The sequence below is a fragment of the Phymastichus coffea genome, unplaced genomic scaffold, assembly GCF_024137745.1.
Source record: "Phymastichus coffea isolate CEN01 unplaced genomic scaffold, Cenicafe_Pcof_1.1 PCOF00040, whole genome shotgun sequence".
Classification (NCBI taxonomy): Eukaryota; Metazoa; Arthropoda; class Insecta; order Hymenoptera; family Eulophidae; genus Phymastichus; species Phymastichus coffea.
Genome location: NW_026706851.1, coordinates 2,084,379 through 2,102,799, shown reverse-complemented (window position 1 = coordinate 2,102,799; position 18,421 = coordinate 2,084,379). Strand labels below are relative to the sequence as shown.

At 34.5% G+C, this 18,421-nt stretch overlaps 1 long non-coding RNA gene across 1 annotated transcript; it reads left to right on the top strand.

The window, feature by feature from the left end:
• The first annotated feature begins 16,739 nt into the window (after positions 1-16,739).
• Positions 16,740-18,421, top strand: LOC131664113 (uncharacterized). Its single transcript, XR_009301914.1, has 5 exons — positions 16,740-16,813; positions 16,883-17,071; positions 17,149-17,307; positions 17,922-18,065; positions 18,340-18,421. It is a non-coding gene; the product is annotated as an uncharacterized LOC131664113 (long non-coding RNA).

Here is an 18,421-nt window from a genome sequence, read left to right as displayed (position 1 = left end):
GTGCTAAAGAATATCCAATTCTCAGAAGAACCCGTTATAGACGACAACAACACAGGCTATTAAATAGAAAACACTGCCATGATAAATCGGTGCAGCCAAATTAAGTTTCTTGAGCAGAAGTTTTATTCAGAGGCTTGCGAATTCAATATAAGATTTGGCAATAGCTGCTATCGAGTTTTGTTTATAATATGAGCTAGCTTGCAGATTTTTAATTGAATTCATAATTTATTATATATCCTTGAAATGGCAATGTCTTATAATGATTGTTTTATTGACAGAGCTAAAAATAGTATTTATATTATGAATGTATTATCAGTGCTTGTGTCTATGGTACAATTATTTCTTTCATATTCCAATCATAAATCGTGCAAATTTCAATGGGGTTATGAATTCCATTTGATTATAATGTTAAATGGAAAAAACTGAACATCGGGGAATAACTTTCCGTTCAGATGTTCACGCACTCGTATGATGAAGAATATATGATATGCCTGACTGTAGACCGATAGGGACGACTTTGGGCACATAAAACTTAGTGTACCGTTTAATCTCGAAAATATATCTACTAAGCATAATAAATCTACGATCCGGTAATTCTCAATGCACAATGAAAGTGAACACTTGACAAACTGATAAGAATTATTCTGACGATTTCCCGAACATGCATACATTCACATATATCCGGAATATAGTCGATTCCGACGACTTCCAGGACTGAAATACTAGGTAACCTAGAGTGTGCCAAAGAATATCCAAGTCTCAGAATAGCGCGTTATAGACGACAGAAACGAGATTCGTAAATAGCAAACACTGCCATGCTAAATCGGTGCAGCCAAATTATGTTTCTTGAGCAGAAGTTTTATTCAGAGGCTTCCAAATTAAAATTAAACTTTGGCAAAAGCTGCTATTGAGTTATGGGAAGAATATGAGCTAGCTTGAAGATTTTTAATTGATGTCATAATCAATTATACATCCTCAAAATGAAAATTTTTCATAATGATTGTGTTATTGACAGAGCTAAAAATAGTATTTTAGATTATGAATGTATTATCAGTGCTTGTGTCTATGGTACAATTATTTCTTTCATATTCCAATCATGCATCGTGTAAATTTCAATGGGGTTATGAATTCCATTTGATTATAATGTTAAATGGAAAAAACTGAACATCGGGGAATAACTTTCTGTTCAGATGTTCACGCACTCGTATGATGAAGAATATATGATATGCCTGACTGTAGACCGATAGGGACGACTTTGGGCACATAAAACTTAGTGTACCGTTTTATCTCGAAAATATATCTACAAAGCGTAAATAAATCTACGTTCCTGTGAATCTCGATGCAGCATGGAAGTGAACACTTGACAAACTGATAACAATTATTCTGACGATTTCCCGAACATGCATACATTCACATATCTCCGGAATCTAGTCGATTCCGACGACTTCCAGGACTGAAATACTAGGTAACCTAGAGAGTGCTAAAGAATATCCAATTCTCAGAAGAACCCGTTATAGACGACAGCAACACAGGCTATTAAATAGAAAACACTGCCATGATAAATCGGTGCAGCCAAATTAAGTTTCTTGAGCAGAAGTTTTATTCAGAGGCTTGCGAATTCAATATAAGATTTGGCAATAGCTGCTATCGAGTTTTGTTTATAATATGAGCTAGCTTGCAGATTTTTAATTGAATTCATAATTTATTATATATCCTTGAAATGACAATGTCTTATAATGATTGTTTTATTGACAGAGCTAAAAATAGTATTTATATTATGAATGTATTATCAGTGCTTGTGTCTATGGTACAATTATTTCTTTCATATTCCAATCATAAATCGTGCAAATTTCAATGGGGTTATGAATTCCATTCGATTATAATGTTAAATGGAAAAAACTGAACATCGGGGAATAACTTTCCGTTCAGATGTTCACGCACTCGTATGATGAAGAATATATGATATGCCTGACTGTAGACCGATAGGGACGACTTTGGGCACATAAAACTTAGTGTACCGTTTAATCTCGAAAATATATCTACTAAGCATAATAAATCTACGATCCGGTAATTCTCAATGCACAATGAAAGTGAACACTTGACAAACTGATAAGAATTATTCTGACGATTTCCCGAACATGCATATATTCACATATCTCCGGAATCTAGTCGATTCCGACGACTTCCAGGACTGAAATACTAGGTAACCTAGAGAGTGCTAAAGAATATCCAATTCTCAGAAGAACCCGTTATAGACGACAGCAACACAGGCTATTAAATAGAAAACACTGCCATGATAAATCGGTGCAGCCAAAGTAAGTTTCTTGAGCAGAAGTTTTATTCAGAGGCTTGCGAATTCAATATAAGATTTGGCAAGAGCTGCTATCGAGTTTTGTTTATAATATGAGCTAGCTTGAAGATTTATAATTGATGTCATAATCAATTATACATCCTCAAAATGAAAATTTTTCATAATGATTGTGTTATTGACAGAGCTAAAAATAGTATTTTAGATTATGAATGTATTATCAGTGCTTGTGTCTATGGTACAATTATTTCTTTCATATTCCAATCATAAATCGTGTAAATTTCAATGGGGTTATGAATTCCATTTGATTATACTGTTAAATGGAAAAAACTGAACATCGGGGAATAACTTTCCGTTCAGATGTTCACGCACTCGTATGATGAAGAATATATGATATGCCTGACTGTAGACCGATAGGGACGACTTTGGGCACATAAAACTTAGTGTACCGTTTTATCTCGAAAATATATCTACAAAGCGTAATAAATCTACGTTCCTGTGAATCTCGATGCAGCATGGAAATGAACACTTGACAAACTGATAACAATTATTCTGACGATTTCCCGAACATGCATACATTCACATATCTCCGGAATCTAGTCGATTCCGACGACCTCCAGGACTGAAATACTAGGTAACCTAGAGAGTGCTAAAGAATATCCAATTCTCAGAAGAACCCGTTATAGACGACAGCAACACAGGCTATTAAATAGCAAACACTGCCATGATAAATCGGTGCAGCCAAAGTAAGTTTCTTAAGCAGAAGTTTTATTCAGAGGCTTGCGAATTCAATATAAGATTTGGCAAGAGCTGCTATCGAGTTTTGTTTATAATATGAGCTAGCTTGTAGATTTTTAATTGAATTCATAATTTATTATATATCCTTGAAATGACAATGTCTTATAATGATTGTTTAATTGACAGAGCTAAAAATAGTATTTTAGATTATGAATGTATTATCAGTGCTTGTGTCTATGGTACAATTATTTCTTTCATATTCCAATCATAAATCGTGTAAATTTCATTGGGGTTATGAATTCCATTTGATTATAATGTTAAATGGAAAAAACTGAACATCGGGGAATAACTTTCCGTTCAGATGTTCACGCACTCGTATGATGAAGAATATATGATATGCCTGACTGTAGACCGATAGGGACGACTTTGGGCACATAAAACTTAGTGTACCGTTTAATCTCGAAAATATATCTACTAAGTATAATAAATCTACGATCCGGTGATTCTCAATACAGCATGAAAGTGAACACTTTACAACCTGATAACCATTATTCTAACGATTTCCCGAACGTGCATACATTCACATATTTCCGGAATCTAGTCGATTCCGACGACTTCTAGGACTGTTTTCTCTAGGTAGCCTAGAGGTTGACAATAAGCTTTGTTAATAATTGCAATAGTGGAAATTTTTGTTATGATTGTCCCACAAAATCAATCTTTTTCGTTGTTTTGTTAACTTCATTATTTTTTTTCATGTCTTTCTCATATTTTCAATAATTTTTCTTCACAATATAATAATAATTACGAGCATGTAATTAGTTGTTACGTATCTATTTATTCATTATACGCGTTTAATTGCTTCTGAATGTCGTTTGAAACGATTTAAAATTGTTTATATAAGTCTTCTGAAACGGTTATTATTCAAAAGTCGTCTAAAGCGAAAAAGTCGTTCAAAACGATTATTGATGTTAAGTCGTCTGAAACGAATTATAGCAAGAAATCACTCAGACGACGTCGTCTAAATAGGCAAAAGTCGTCTGAAGCGGTTACTTTCACGGTAAAAAGTCGTCTGAATCGATTTTTGACATACATATATATATATATATATATATATATATATATATTGTAACAGGCTGTCGCTTAGTCGATAATCTCTTGAAAGTGCCTTTATTACGACTAGACGAAGCCTTGTTATCTCTGTGCTCAAAGCACAGTAACCTACCTTGTCTCGGAGTGCGCCTGCGCAGAGTCTCCTTACTATTCCGAGTTGGGTTCCCCCAACTCGCCGCTTGGCGGCGCTGTCGCCCCTTGCTAGTAGCGCTCGTGCGGCCGCCGCTGGAACCTAAGTTGTCGATTCGCGTCTATCGGTATTCGCACGATTCGTGCTACGCAACCGGCGAATTCGAATCCACTGTAAATAAACACTGACGCGACCTCCGGACAAAGGAAAGACACAATAACGACTACTTGATTCGAAAGTAACGATTAATATGCACTTTATTCATGCAACTTATTTACACGAGGGTTTGGCCGAGAGACTTACGCACGCTCGCGTGAATGACAATACACGCTGAAAATGAGAGAGATAGAAAACCACGGATGCCGCGAACTAACCGCTCGCGCGCAACAAACAAATTCTTCGCGCTCGCTGCGCGGGATCGCACGCAAATTAGAACAAAAGGGGAAAGGTGCACCTACCGCAAGAACGATGAGGATACGGTGGCCAACCGTATCCGACTAACGCGCTGTTAATAAACTGATCCGCTGCTTGCTGCACCGCCTCGATTGCTGTTGCTGCTGTTGTTGTTGTTGCTGTCGCTGCTACTACTGCTGTTACTGTTCCTCCTGCTGCTGTTGCTGCTACTTCGGCTGCTATTGCTGCTGCTACTGCACCCACGCACTCAAGTTCGCAAAGTCACCAGAAAAAAACGAGAAACTCACGAAAATGGAGGTTAGCGCGACGCCGACAGACTGAGTAACACAGTCATACTGCCGGTCGGAGCCTCCCCTCCCGGTCATTGCCCCTACGCGCTCTCTCTCTCTCGCGAACCGAACGCGGCTCCTCTCGCTTAGCCGCTCGTTCACCTCGCGCGAGTCTAACGATTTTCGGTAATCGTTGCAATATATATATATATAATTTTATTTTTTTTATTGAAAAGCATTGTGTACATTGATCATATAATGTCTTGTTAATTTTAAACTAACTTTTTAACATCACCACTAATTGGATTATATTGTACAATACGATCATGTAATATTAAGCAGTAGGCTGCAGTATCTTCAGGAAAATCGGTCCTAGTTTCAAATTCTAGGCGAACATCGACTGGAGCGCTTTTTAATGTTTCATTTTGTTTGGAGCAGTCTATAACTATTAACGGCACTTTATTGAGTAACGGCTCGTTTTCTTTACCATAGTAAGCGTTTTGAAAATTAGTATACATATCGTAGAGAACAGCAAACTGATTTTGATTCATATTTAAATTGAGATTTCCATACGGATAGCATTGTGAATTGAGGAATAGCTTCACATTACTAATATTACAATGATCAAAATTACTAGAATTAATACTTGCTGAACTTTTACGTTTAGTTTGAAAAGCTAAAATAATAAAGCGAGGCTTTTCCAATTGATTGGAAGTCTTAACACTCCAAACATGCTTTGATGTATGAGATAATTTTGGATACTCATACATTTCCCAAGTACGATAACTCATAGTAATTGCACGATCTCGTCCAATCTGATTGAGTAATTTGATTTTTTCTTTGTCTGCGACCATCACATATGGCATCAACCATTCAACTTTAGTTAAAGTAATTTTTGATTTTTCTGAAGCATCAGGATTCCTTACTGGAATACTTAAAATAGCATTCAAATCATCTTTTGATCTTGTGAGAATAAGTTCATGCTTGACATTGACTACAATCTTCAGCAAAGCCCAGTAACATACTGAGAGGGATAGTCACATCAAAAAAACCTTGAGCGTTACATATTAAAACTTCATTGTTATCACCATTCCATCCGGCATTTTCAGCGATAGAGTTTTGACATGGATTGAGTGAAAGCCAATTTTTCATGAGGCTCGTTAAGCCTACATTTTTCACTTTATCAATTTCAATAGCATTTATTTCATATCGTATTTCCTCGAACAAATGACAGAGGGCGTTGTTGACTAATAAAGTGTTCTCCACTGGCGTAGTACCGTCCGGCTTGGTCAACCGACCACAAATATGAATCATACTGCGTGATGGAAGCAGAGATAAATCTTGATGTTGAATTGCTATATGGATTTCATCACTATTATTGAAATATGATAATGAATAAGGCTGATGCGTATGAACTTCATAATGAGCTATAGACTCATCGAAAGCGACACCTGAATGAATGTCTAGAATTCCCTCCATATTATTGTTGTTGTTTTATACAGCACACTAATATACACAATATTTTCTTCCACGATTTTCGACGACTTTCAGTCCCAAGCTTTTCAGGAATTGACAGTTCTGAGGTGTGAGCGGTCTGATAGCTCGCTGTTGACTGATTGTTGATTGACATTTTTGTCTCTTAATATAGCCTCGACCGGACTTTATATTGTAAATGATACCCATTACTAAGATATGGTCTTTATATGTACTCGCACTGTGATGACTTCTCCTCGAAAGTTAACTAGGTTTCCGTCTTCATCAACTATACGAATTTGAAAATGATCAATGCTCCTCACAGCGACTGGAAGGTAAATGACTTAAGAGGGAACTTCTATAATCTTATATCCAGGTGGGACTGCAGGGAAAAATTCATGTATAGTATGTACTTTGCGATCGTTTATGTAAGAGCCTGTAGTAATATTACACTCTACACGTAAAGCGTTGACTTTGAGAATAGTGACGGGTAAGTCAGAACTATGTGTTTTGTTTTCAACGAGCGTACGTCTAGTGAAGCCTAAAATTGTTCCAATAGAATCTTCTGGTTCAAAATTTATTTTTTGACTGCACTGAATGACACTACGTAAAGTATTATTATTTGGTTTCAGGCTAAACGATATACCTTTAGATGCTAATGCTTCTTGGAGAAAGCTTTCAATATCTTCTATTTCGTAGCTACCAGTTGGTAAAGTGATAGCTTCTTGACCTTCAATGTAAAACTTATTATAACCAACGTCAATGTTTGGTATTGAATTAAATGTTAATAGCTCAACTAGACCAAGAACGTATTTTTTGTTTGGTATCAATTCGATCGGTGGAAAATAATATGTTTCGAGTACGGATGATGTTCCTGAGAGACTCAATGTCAGTGTATTCTCCATGACAGATGCATGTCAAATGATAGTCATTCTTTGAATGAGTATTTTATATACTAGTCGTCTTTTCTATAGTTTGTTTAAAAGAAATTTGAGACAAAGATGGCCGCAATTATATGTATTAAAATCTTAATATCAAATATAATTATACATGATTCTATTAACTTTGAGATAAAGCAATAGATCTATAGGTGGTTGTAGATTACCAAAACTATCAAAATACATAACCTCATCACCTTTCTTTTTGTATGCCACCCAATGAGTACCTGGTCCACGTTTATCATCTAAATTTACAATAGCTGCCTCTTTATATCGTGGTCCATCAGCTGGTAGAGCATTACGCATGAAAACACCTCGAAAATTTGCAATTTTTAGTATTTGAGCATATTTTCTTATATCATGATCTGTCAGTGCTCGATTAGGTAAAGTTATTTCGAGCTTTTTTTTTTAAACCTTTTCCACTTGAATATGGTTTCAGATGAAGACCATAACCTTTACGATATGGTTTCAAATAAAGTCCTTTACCAATAGCAATAGCTTCCATAGTTTTATTATGTCTATGAGCTTCTTTCAATTGATTTTGAGCGGCCTTAGCACTGTTAATGGCTTTTGCTATTGAAGCAGCTCCTCAAGCTAGAGCTCCAGTGTCGCTTAACCCTTTGAAGCATACATTTTTCTCTCCAGGATATTTAGATGAAAATTTATATATAGGGGTTTTTGAGGTCGCTGATCATGAATCTGATATTAGATTGTTCGAATTTTGCATCTAAGATGGCGGATTCAGAATGGCGGACATAGATTTTTTTCTATATTCGCTTGAAAACTTTAAAATTCATAACTAATAATTCATAATCATGAATCTGATATCAGGTTTCCTAAATGATGTATCCAAAATGGCGAATTCAAAATGGCGGACAGGCATTTATTTTCTATATTGGCCTGAATACTTCAAAATTCAATGTAAAGGCTTTTAGGGCTCGCTGATAACGAATCTGATATCAGATTTCCGAAATAATATATCCAAAATGGCGGATCCAAAAATTCGGATATCAAATTTCATTTTTAGGGACTTCATTTTCATGAAACGTAATTTCTAAGGGTTTTCGGTCGTGCTGATAACAAATCTAATAATATAATTTAGTATTCTGTTTCAAATATTCTAGTATTTTGTTTTCTGATTAGGTGAATGAATCTCTCAAAAAAACAAAAATATATATATATATATGGCCCTCAGACCCATGGAGAGTACATTCAATACAAAGTGTTTGGTGCTCATACAAATCGCCAAAAGGCCCTCAACCCCCGACCTACGAAAAATAAATAAAGATTGGCTCTTTGCTTCTGGAGTCATCCATATATTTGTTGACACTCATTGACTAAAATAAAACATAAAAAATGCAGAAAATAATATATAAAAAATAAAAAATAATATAAAATATAAAAAATAAAAAATAATATAAAATATAAAAAATAAAAAAAATATATAAAATATAAAAAATACAAAAAAAATATAAAATATGAAAAATACAAAAAAAAAACGTAAATGGAGCTTGAACTCATCACGTCCTCGTCGTAAGCTCCGGGTAATGCCGAGAATGAGTGAAAGAAGTATCCACTATTCTGAGATATTATACTTTCAAGTCATGCAAATAAGCATGTACATCAATCATATCCTTTGGCCATCTTGGCTGCAGAATTTCAGAAAACTAGTATGATATTGATTATCACTGAGATTGAGGCACTTTAGATATGAGTTTGAGAGTATTCAAGCCAATATAAAAATATACATATCCGCCATTTTGAAAGCATTATTTCGGAAACCTGATATCAGAATCGTTATCTGCGACCCCTAAAACCCTTTAGATATGAATTTTAGAGTATTGGTATCAATATAGGAAATCTTCTTGCCCGCCATTTTAGATCCGCCATCTTGGATACACAATTTTTGAAATCTGATGTCAAATTATTATTCAGCGACCCCAAAAACCTTTGTATACCAAATTTGAAAGGGATACTCTCATTATTCGCGTCAATAATGAATTTCTCCCCAAAAATTCAATTTTTTTCTTCTTTGTTCATTTAAAAATATTAAAAAATAACCCAATATATTGATTTCAACTGCAAAATTATGTTTTTGAACTATTAATGAACTGAAAGAATGCAAAAGACCCTGTTGAAATCTATAATGTTGTTCTAAAATGGCAAAAGAAGCAATAAATCAATGTGTTCATCAGGATGGACACTGTGCTTCAAAGGGTTAAAGCAGCAAATAATGGAATTAAAAAAGGAATCGTTCCACCAACTTTACTGGGAATAGGTAAAATACGAGGTATATTTATTTTACTTCTACCGCCAGCCTTTTTCACAGCTTCATTGGCTCCTTTTATAGCCGAACGAATAACTACAAGAGCTCTATTGTTAGGCACACTACTTTTCGAGACCGTCTTAATAATTTTATTCAATGTAACTGACGGCTTTTTGATTTTTCTACATTTCTTTCGTGCTTGGCGTTTTTTAAATCCTCTACCTTGTTTCTTACTACCTTTCTTCATAGCAACACCCATACCAAGCTTACTTTTAACTTTCATAATGTTGGCTACAGTGAAGGCAGCTGCTTTCTCACCAAAACTGCTATCTTTAGCTTGTACTCTTTCCCAAGCTTTGTTAGCTAGAATTTCGTCAGCTTTATTTCTTGTCGCAATATCCTCCAGATTTTGCGCATAAGCAATATCGTGTTCTTTACAAGCAACGTCTAGTGGATTTTTACCAGGATCTCCACGTGCCAATCGTTTGTTCAATTTTGTACCAGGACCACAATACTGATATCCAGGTAAGTGAGCTTCAATAGGCAAGTTATTTATAATCTCGTTCACTAGATCACTACCAGTCTTTCTTTTATAGTACGTGATCATACTTCTTCGAAAGACAGCATGTTAATGAAATAAAAGATATATAAGCAGACTTTTTATACCTAACAACTCATTCATTGAGGTGTCAATGATGAGTAAACAACATGGATTTCCAAGAACAACCTCTTAAGCTTCAAGTCATTAATTTCGATAGAGTGGTGGAGACGGAAAAACAAGAAAAAAGACATGGTGAACTATTGCCTAATAGTATCCGTGCCGTTTTCTGCGGACCTAGTAATTGTGGAAAAACTAATTGTTTATTAACATTAATCACTCATCCTAATAGTCTTAGATTTGAAAACGTATATGTCTACTCAAAATCCCTTAATCAGCCTAAATATACATTTTTGAAAGATTTATTAGAGCCTATTGATGATATAGAGTATCATGCTTTCAGCGAGCATGAGACAGTTGTTTCACCAGATAAAACACGACCAAATTCTATCATGATTTTTGACGATATAGCCACTGAGAAGCAAGATAACGTAAGAGCATTCTTCTGTATGGGTAGACATAAAAAAGTAGATAGTTTCTATCTCTGTCAATCATACGCTCGCATTCCGAAGCATCTCATTCGAGATAATGTGAATTTACTTGTTTTGTTTCGACAAGATGGCGTGAATATTAAGCACATTTACAATTATCATGTTAACTCAGATATGTCTTTTCAGAAGTTTAAAGCAATTTGTTTAAAATGTTGGAGAGACGATAATCATGGGTTTTTGATCAAATCAGAGACAGACCAATAAATCATGGACGATATAGAAAAGGATTTGATTCTTTTGCTATAAATATAGATGAGTGAGTGGATGAAGATTATTTAACTTCAGAAATTAGAAGCGTAAACATGGCCGACTTTGAAAGAGAAAAGAAGGTGCTCGAGCAATTATCCATGGCTCGTGATGCCATAAGACGCAAGTATCAACTAATAAGCTGATTTAGAAAAGACATTGCATGAAACTTTTAAACCTATGGTTGATCCATTGAAGAAACTCGTAGAGGCAACTACTGATAAAAGTAACGCTACTACTGCTGAACAGCCAACGAAAAAGAAAAAGAAAATCGAGTTCGATAATGTTTTCAAGTCAGAAGTAGCAACTGACACTCCCTACAAATCTAGATATTTCAATAGTACTGCTAATGAATTAAATTCTACATTACAACCGCTTGATACTACATTTGAGTCTGCTATTTCTATTGATGACAATGATGATGATCATGATGAATCATCACTTGATACAACTGCTATAAATTTGAACAAAAGTAGTTCAAATGTAACTACAGAACAGAGGCAACAGCTATTGGATGATTCGATTATAGGAAACTATGTTCGACTATTGCATGAACCTCAGCAGAAAAGTAATTTAGACAAGACATTTGGTGTTCGCTTACATGAAAATACATATGTCATAGGCAATTTTCCAATTTCCTTCCAAAACGATAACGTGACTGTGAATGATAAAGCATACAGCAAGACGCTTGGTTTAATGGAACTTCTCTTTCGTAAAGAACCTGATTCTAAATTAATCAGTTCATTGGATATTGAAAATTATATAAAAATTCTCGAAATCACTAACGCTCATCGAAAGAGATACGAAACAAATGAGAATATCGCAATAAGCATGTAAATAAATTCAAAAAGTATATTGGACCAAATTTATCTTTGAGCAGTAGCGCTAAGAAGCGAAAATCGACTATTGATGGAAAAGGTCTTTTTCCTAACTATAAAATAGCTAGAAAAGGAACGTTATTTGATTATGTATATTGGAATGATCCAAACGAGCTCGTTGATCGATTGAGATTGCTTATTGCCGAACAAACCGCCGGTAATTCTAGTCATGTTAATGAAATTCATTCAATTATTGAAGAATTACGTGAAGCTGGCTATATATATTAAGAGAATCCTAAATATTGCTCAGTAATAAAATGAGTGTTGATGTGTTTGGACGTATATTGAATAAAAAAAAGGAGGATAATAGAGCTAAAGTCTTTCTTTGATAGGATATAATTCGGCCCAAGTTTCTTATAGCGCGAGATGTTCTATAAGTCGAGCTCAAATTATAAGGAAAGGTTAGTCTTGCTTAGTTAATCACAATGAGAGAAAGAACTTAGGTATTAATCCAAGTTTATTCAGACTCATGCGCTTACTTTGCAAGGCTAGAAGTGAATGAATCTAGCCTGTGCAAAGGTGGGCCTATTTATACACAGATTTTCCCGCTTATTATTGCAGGAGAGATTTCATCGAAAATTCGAGAGACATTCGCGAATTTTTTGAGAAATGATTTTTCTTAATTTACAAGTAAATAACCATTAATATTAAGTTTTTAACACATGTAAATTTTACAGAATTAGTTATTTGTTGATTTTATACAATATACAATTATCGCCAATAGTGTCGTCAAAAGTTATTAACTAATAAAGTTAATTAACGTGATATTACATTATTTACAATAGAAAATTATTAAAATTTCATATAACTTTATAGTTTATTAATTTTGGAAGTATTTTCCAAAATTAATTATTTAAATTAATTAATAACATTTGAATTATGACTAATTTTTCATATTTGTAACGGTTTTCTTCTAATCTTAATATGCGATTATTAGATTAATTATCTAAGATTTCTAAATCATAAAATTGTCATTATCAAGTATTAACTTAATATTTTCGTTCTATATATAGCTTATTGTTTAAATAAATTATTAATTGTTTATTTATTAATAACAGTTGTTATTTAGCTGTTATTAATGAAACCAATTCTTACTCATGTTCTATGCTTATTCATTTTACATATAAATTATTTATATTTTTCTAATATTTCATATGTTAATAAATAAATTAACTTTACATATTGATATTCATTATTAATTTATAATTGAATGAGATATTGTGAATCTGTATGTTAAAATCTATATAATCGATACTTTGTTATATTCAAATTATCTATAATTAACATATTTTTCTCAACATTATGGATCATTATATCTATGTCTATTATTTGTGACGTCACGCTATTTGTTTTGACTCGACTCTTATTTGTATACAGTCGCGTAAACAGTGAGGTAGCGCCGCTTAATGTATTGTTTTGACTAACAGATAAATACGTTAGACTAGTTGCAGTCATTTAATAATTTAATAAATAGCTCATATATAGGACCGTTACAATTTCGTGCGAATTTCAGATAAAATCTATACACTTGAATTGTTGTGGCTACTTTGAGGGCGACCCCAAAACGCCTTGTTTGAGTTTTGCTTCCGTTGATTTATCTTGGGAAGAAGTCTTCTTATCGGAATGCGTTTTGTCCTTATAGTTCCAAATGCTGGTTCCTAGACTACGAACAGCTTTTCTCTGTCACTGATTATGGGAATTATGTTTGTAATGAATTGACTTGCATATTTTAGGGAAAAAGCCGATCAACAGCATAAAAAATCCTTTTTATTGAAAAATCGCACAAGTTAAGAACCCGATAAAATAGATAAGTGGCTAGAAAGGTGATAGAACAAAGACGCCAATGACGTTGCATTGACAATGGTCACGCACGTTGAAACACGCATGCAAAATTCAAGTCGGCACTCACTCCTTTTCGCACGCACTCAGCAATCAGCTACGTTACAGATTTCTTCGATCAGTGCAAGTATGCACGCCGTGCACAGAGGACGGCCCGATCGCGAAATTCGAATAGTGAAAATGCTTGCACACCGTTCACAGAAGACGGCTGGTCGCGAGGCAGCTCCGCACGCGGGACGAAGTAGTCGACTACTGACCGATGCGAAAACAGCCCGACACAAATATCATTTTATAAAAAAAAATGATCACATCTCACGTATGTCTAATTGTACTTCTCGAAAAAATAATTATTTGTTATTGTACCATTATATTTCTCATAAAAAATAAAAAATATCGTTATCGATAATTCACCTCCTATTTATTCACATAAAGACATAATTAAGCAAAAATAAATTCACAGAAAAATTGTACCTTCTGTAGTCTAAATTGTACCATCAGTACAATTCTATAAATTTGTTTCTAAAAGAAATAATAGGACAATTACAAGTTACCACTAATTGTTACAACTTGCAAGGGTGTCATTCGGAAATGCACTTTGCGCAGGCGTAGAGCTTTGTAATTGTTCTATTATTTCTTTTAGAAACAAATTTATAGAATTGTACTGATGGTACAATTTAAACTACAGAAGGTACAATTTTTCTGTGAATTTATTTTTGCTTAGTTATGTCTTTATGTGAATAAATAGGAGGTGAATTATCGATAACGATATTTTTTATTTTTTATGAGAAATATAATAGTACAATAACAAATAATTATTTTTTCGAGAAGTACAATTAGACGTACGTGAGATGTGATCATTTTTTTTTATAAAATGTTATTTGTGTCGGGCTGTTTTCGCATCGGTGACTACTGCCGGCTCGGCCGGAAGAAAGCAACATGCTCGATGATAGCGGTGAGGCAGTGCCGTTCGGCGCTGCCACCGCGCTAGGTATTACGGGTCCTAGCACCCATTCAGACAACATTCAGGCAAAGCGCGCGCAAACGCAATTAACAAACGAGTTTTGTTAATTGCGTTTGCGCAACATATTTACAACATAACAATTATATACTTACATTACATACTTAACATTTTTACGCAACATTAATTGCGTAAAAGATGTTGGTTTTTCGTCAGAGAATTACTATACCTTAGGTGGCATGCCTGGTGAAATTTAAGCGTAGTAAAAGAAAGAAATTATATATAAAAAAATACTCTTTCTTTATATGTATATTAATTTAAGGAAAAGGGAAGAAATAAACAATGTCTGTGTAAAGGGAAAAGCTCAGTACGCACAAAAACCCTTTTTATTGAATAAATGAAATTAATGAGATAATCAAAAGAAATAAGAATAGATAATGAATAATGACATAGATATAGGAAATAATAATAATAAAGTGAAGTGTAATTGCTAGTTCATACGCACGCACTTTTATTTTCTACGCTCGCAAGACAACAATTTATCCATTGGACGCAGACGGTAATTATTACTTAATAAAAAGAAGTAGTAAAAGAAAAGTAAAATTATTTGAACACGGTTGGTGTTGCAGGATGCAAACCTACGTGTGAAAAGGAGAGTGTGTCGGTATTGCAGTGAGCAGATTTTCCGGCCACACGTGCAATGAGCACAAAGAAAGAAAAAGATAAATAAGCTATCGAGAAGCTTGTACTATCTCACATAATGAATGTAAAATAGTTTAATGTTATTTAGGTTTAAGATGATTTACATCACTAGACATTTTTAAAGTATTCGATTAATTCTTTGGTTTAGTATGCACGTGGTGCAATTTAAAATGGCGGAACAATGAACCTTTTTAATTATTCAACGATCGGCAGGGGGCAAATTTATGATTTTGTTATTATGCCTTCGATGGCTTAACTTTGACACTCACTTGTTAAATAGAGTGCGCAATTCGTTTATTTGCGTCTTTGTAGTCACTCGCGATACCGTGATTTTAAGATAAGACTAGAAAAGCCGAACTAAGTTGTTCCCGGATCTCAAGCAGGAAGAAGACTGACAGTTTTTGAGGTCGAAAAAGTTAGCACCCAGAATCCTTTTTTTTAAGCTAATCGATAAACTAATTATGCCGTTAGATATTTCGTCAGGATAGCAACAACTTTTCTCTTTGTCGTTTGTTGGTTCGTCCACTGGAAATCCTTAAAATTAATAAAATAAGTCTTGGGTGCTGGCCTTAGCACCCAAACCAAAGTTGCGGTCAAACCTAGAAAATATTAAGTAAAAAAAATTCGTAAGTAAACCGATCGTTAGTTCGTCTTACGAACTAACAGCACTCAAAATAAAATCATGACTAATTTGATTATTTAAGCAACTAAAAATAAAAAACTGTTTCGAATATTGGCTCACGTTCAAACGCCAAAGCGCGGTACGCATGCTTCCTGAATTATCCCCGCCGGTACCCGAACCCCCGCTCTTATTTGTTACTACACCTGTTTGATTTTAATACATCAGATCAAATCAAACTTTATAGTAACATTAGTAAACATTAGTAACTAGTACCTATTGTCCGATCAATGGGTAAATGGAATTTAAAAAAGTTACGCTTCGCGTATTAATTACTCAAGTACGTAAGGAATTGTTCAACAGTGGCACTGGTAACTAAATAGCACACGAGCACACCGGTTTTTGTTTGAACACTTTTTTAACCTAAAAAAGTAGCTATTGTGATAAATTCATACTAATATTTAGCAAAGTGCACTTTTACAGTCTCTTATGAGATCTGTTGGAGTATTAATATTACAAGATTTAAAAAACAGTAGTACATTTCATTGGAATTGTGAATAATTATACGATTACTTGCAATAAATATGCATAGAAGAATCTTGCTTTTGCAAAGTACCCTGCCTAGCGATTGGATAGAGAAGAAAACTCTTGACAGGGCAGACAGATTACCTTTGATAGAAAATTTTACAAACAGTGTTTCAATTAGAGAAGGCAAGCTACTACGTGATTGGGATAGAGAAGACGATGCAAGATTAGCAAAGAGAATGCTCATTGAGGTTTGTATTCAGTTTATTGTTTCAGCAATAATCTGTGAACGAATAAAGCATATATTCAATGCATTTCAGGTATATTGCTGTAGACTACAAAAAGCTCAACCATTAGGCCATACATTGTGGCCAGCAATGGCGTGCACAATGCCTGTTAGGATGGATACCATATCACAATCCAAATAACAAAAATTCTCTTAGACAGCAACCCTAATAGAAGTCTGTGGTAGCTATGTGCTTGAGAGTTGTCTAATGACAATCGAGTTGGTAAGTGGCAATCAATTTTTTTCTAGCTCATAAATTAGATTTTCTTTATTAAGAATATTTTTTATTTCATCTTATAGAACGCAGTGGCCAAATACGAGTAGTCCGCTGAGCAGCTGCAAACTACGAGGATTTTTGCCTAGTAGAAAAGAAGCAGTGCAATTTTGTCAACACGATGACCAGCCTTGGCAAACCACGAAACCCCCGGTACGGAGACTGCAAGTCGTTATCTACACTTTGTGAGTCTCAAGTTCGTTAACGGTAGTTTCAATCACGCTTTAAAAACGGAAAACGGTATCAAGTTCAATTTAAAGCCCAATTGCACTCATATGATAATGTTAATGTTAATTTTCTATTTTTCATGACATACGACCCTTGTGTCAAAATATAAGTATATTTGAATATCACACAGTGATATAATATTAACCATGTTTTTTATTAACAAGAATTTCTGGATTATCACTTAATTTAAGTGGAAAATTGACAATGCAATATTTTTAATTACATCAGTTGCAAACAAAACTCGTTTTTGCCAAAACGATGAAGAATAAATAAAATTCATTTTAAAAAGCTCGCGCCAACTTGCGTGTGTGATGCGCTAGTTCGCTATTGGAGCGCACAAGTATGGCTCAGTTTTGGGCGCGTGTTCTTAGAACTTTCAATCTTGTTGTTTGTCATTTGATCCATTATAGTGCATTTAGAGAACGGCGCGAGCAGTTTCACTTTGATATCTTGATAATCGCCTTAAATTATCTAGTTGCAATAACAAAAGCCTGCGAATCTCTAGAGAGAATGTGGAAGGTGAAACCTCGTGTTCGGGAATAATCGTTAATTTCAGTGATACTACTTGCAGGAGCAGATGATGACTGCATCGACGTTTAATCCGGAATGAGTTTTGGTTACTCGTCGTTAAGGAGCCATTGCAGCATGTGAACAGTTGACAATTTGGAAATTCGAAGAAGCATTTCAATGACAACAACTGCATCATGATGCTATGGTATGTGCAACAATTATCATCACGTGCTTAACTAAATGCATTTATCCAACTCAGATATTCATTCTTTCTCTCTCTCTCTCTCTCTCTCTCTCTCTCTCTCTCTCTCTCTCTCTCTCTCTTTCAATTTTCATTATTCAGTACTGTGATTCCATTTATAGCGCTGTGATCTCAACTTATAATTTTCAATTTTACTTTATCTCACTCGTACGTTTATTTTGGTACTATTCCCTTATACCAGCAGCAATTTTCATTACTACCTTATATGATTTTTCAGATTCCTTGACGTACAAAGTCTTTTTTTTCTCAACAATCAACTGCGACTTCTCATCGTCGAATGAAAACTAGCTCGGTTTGTG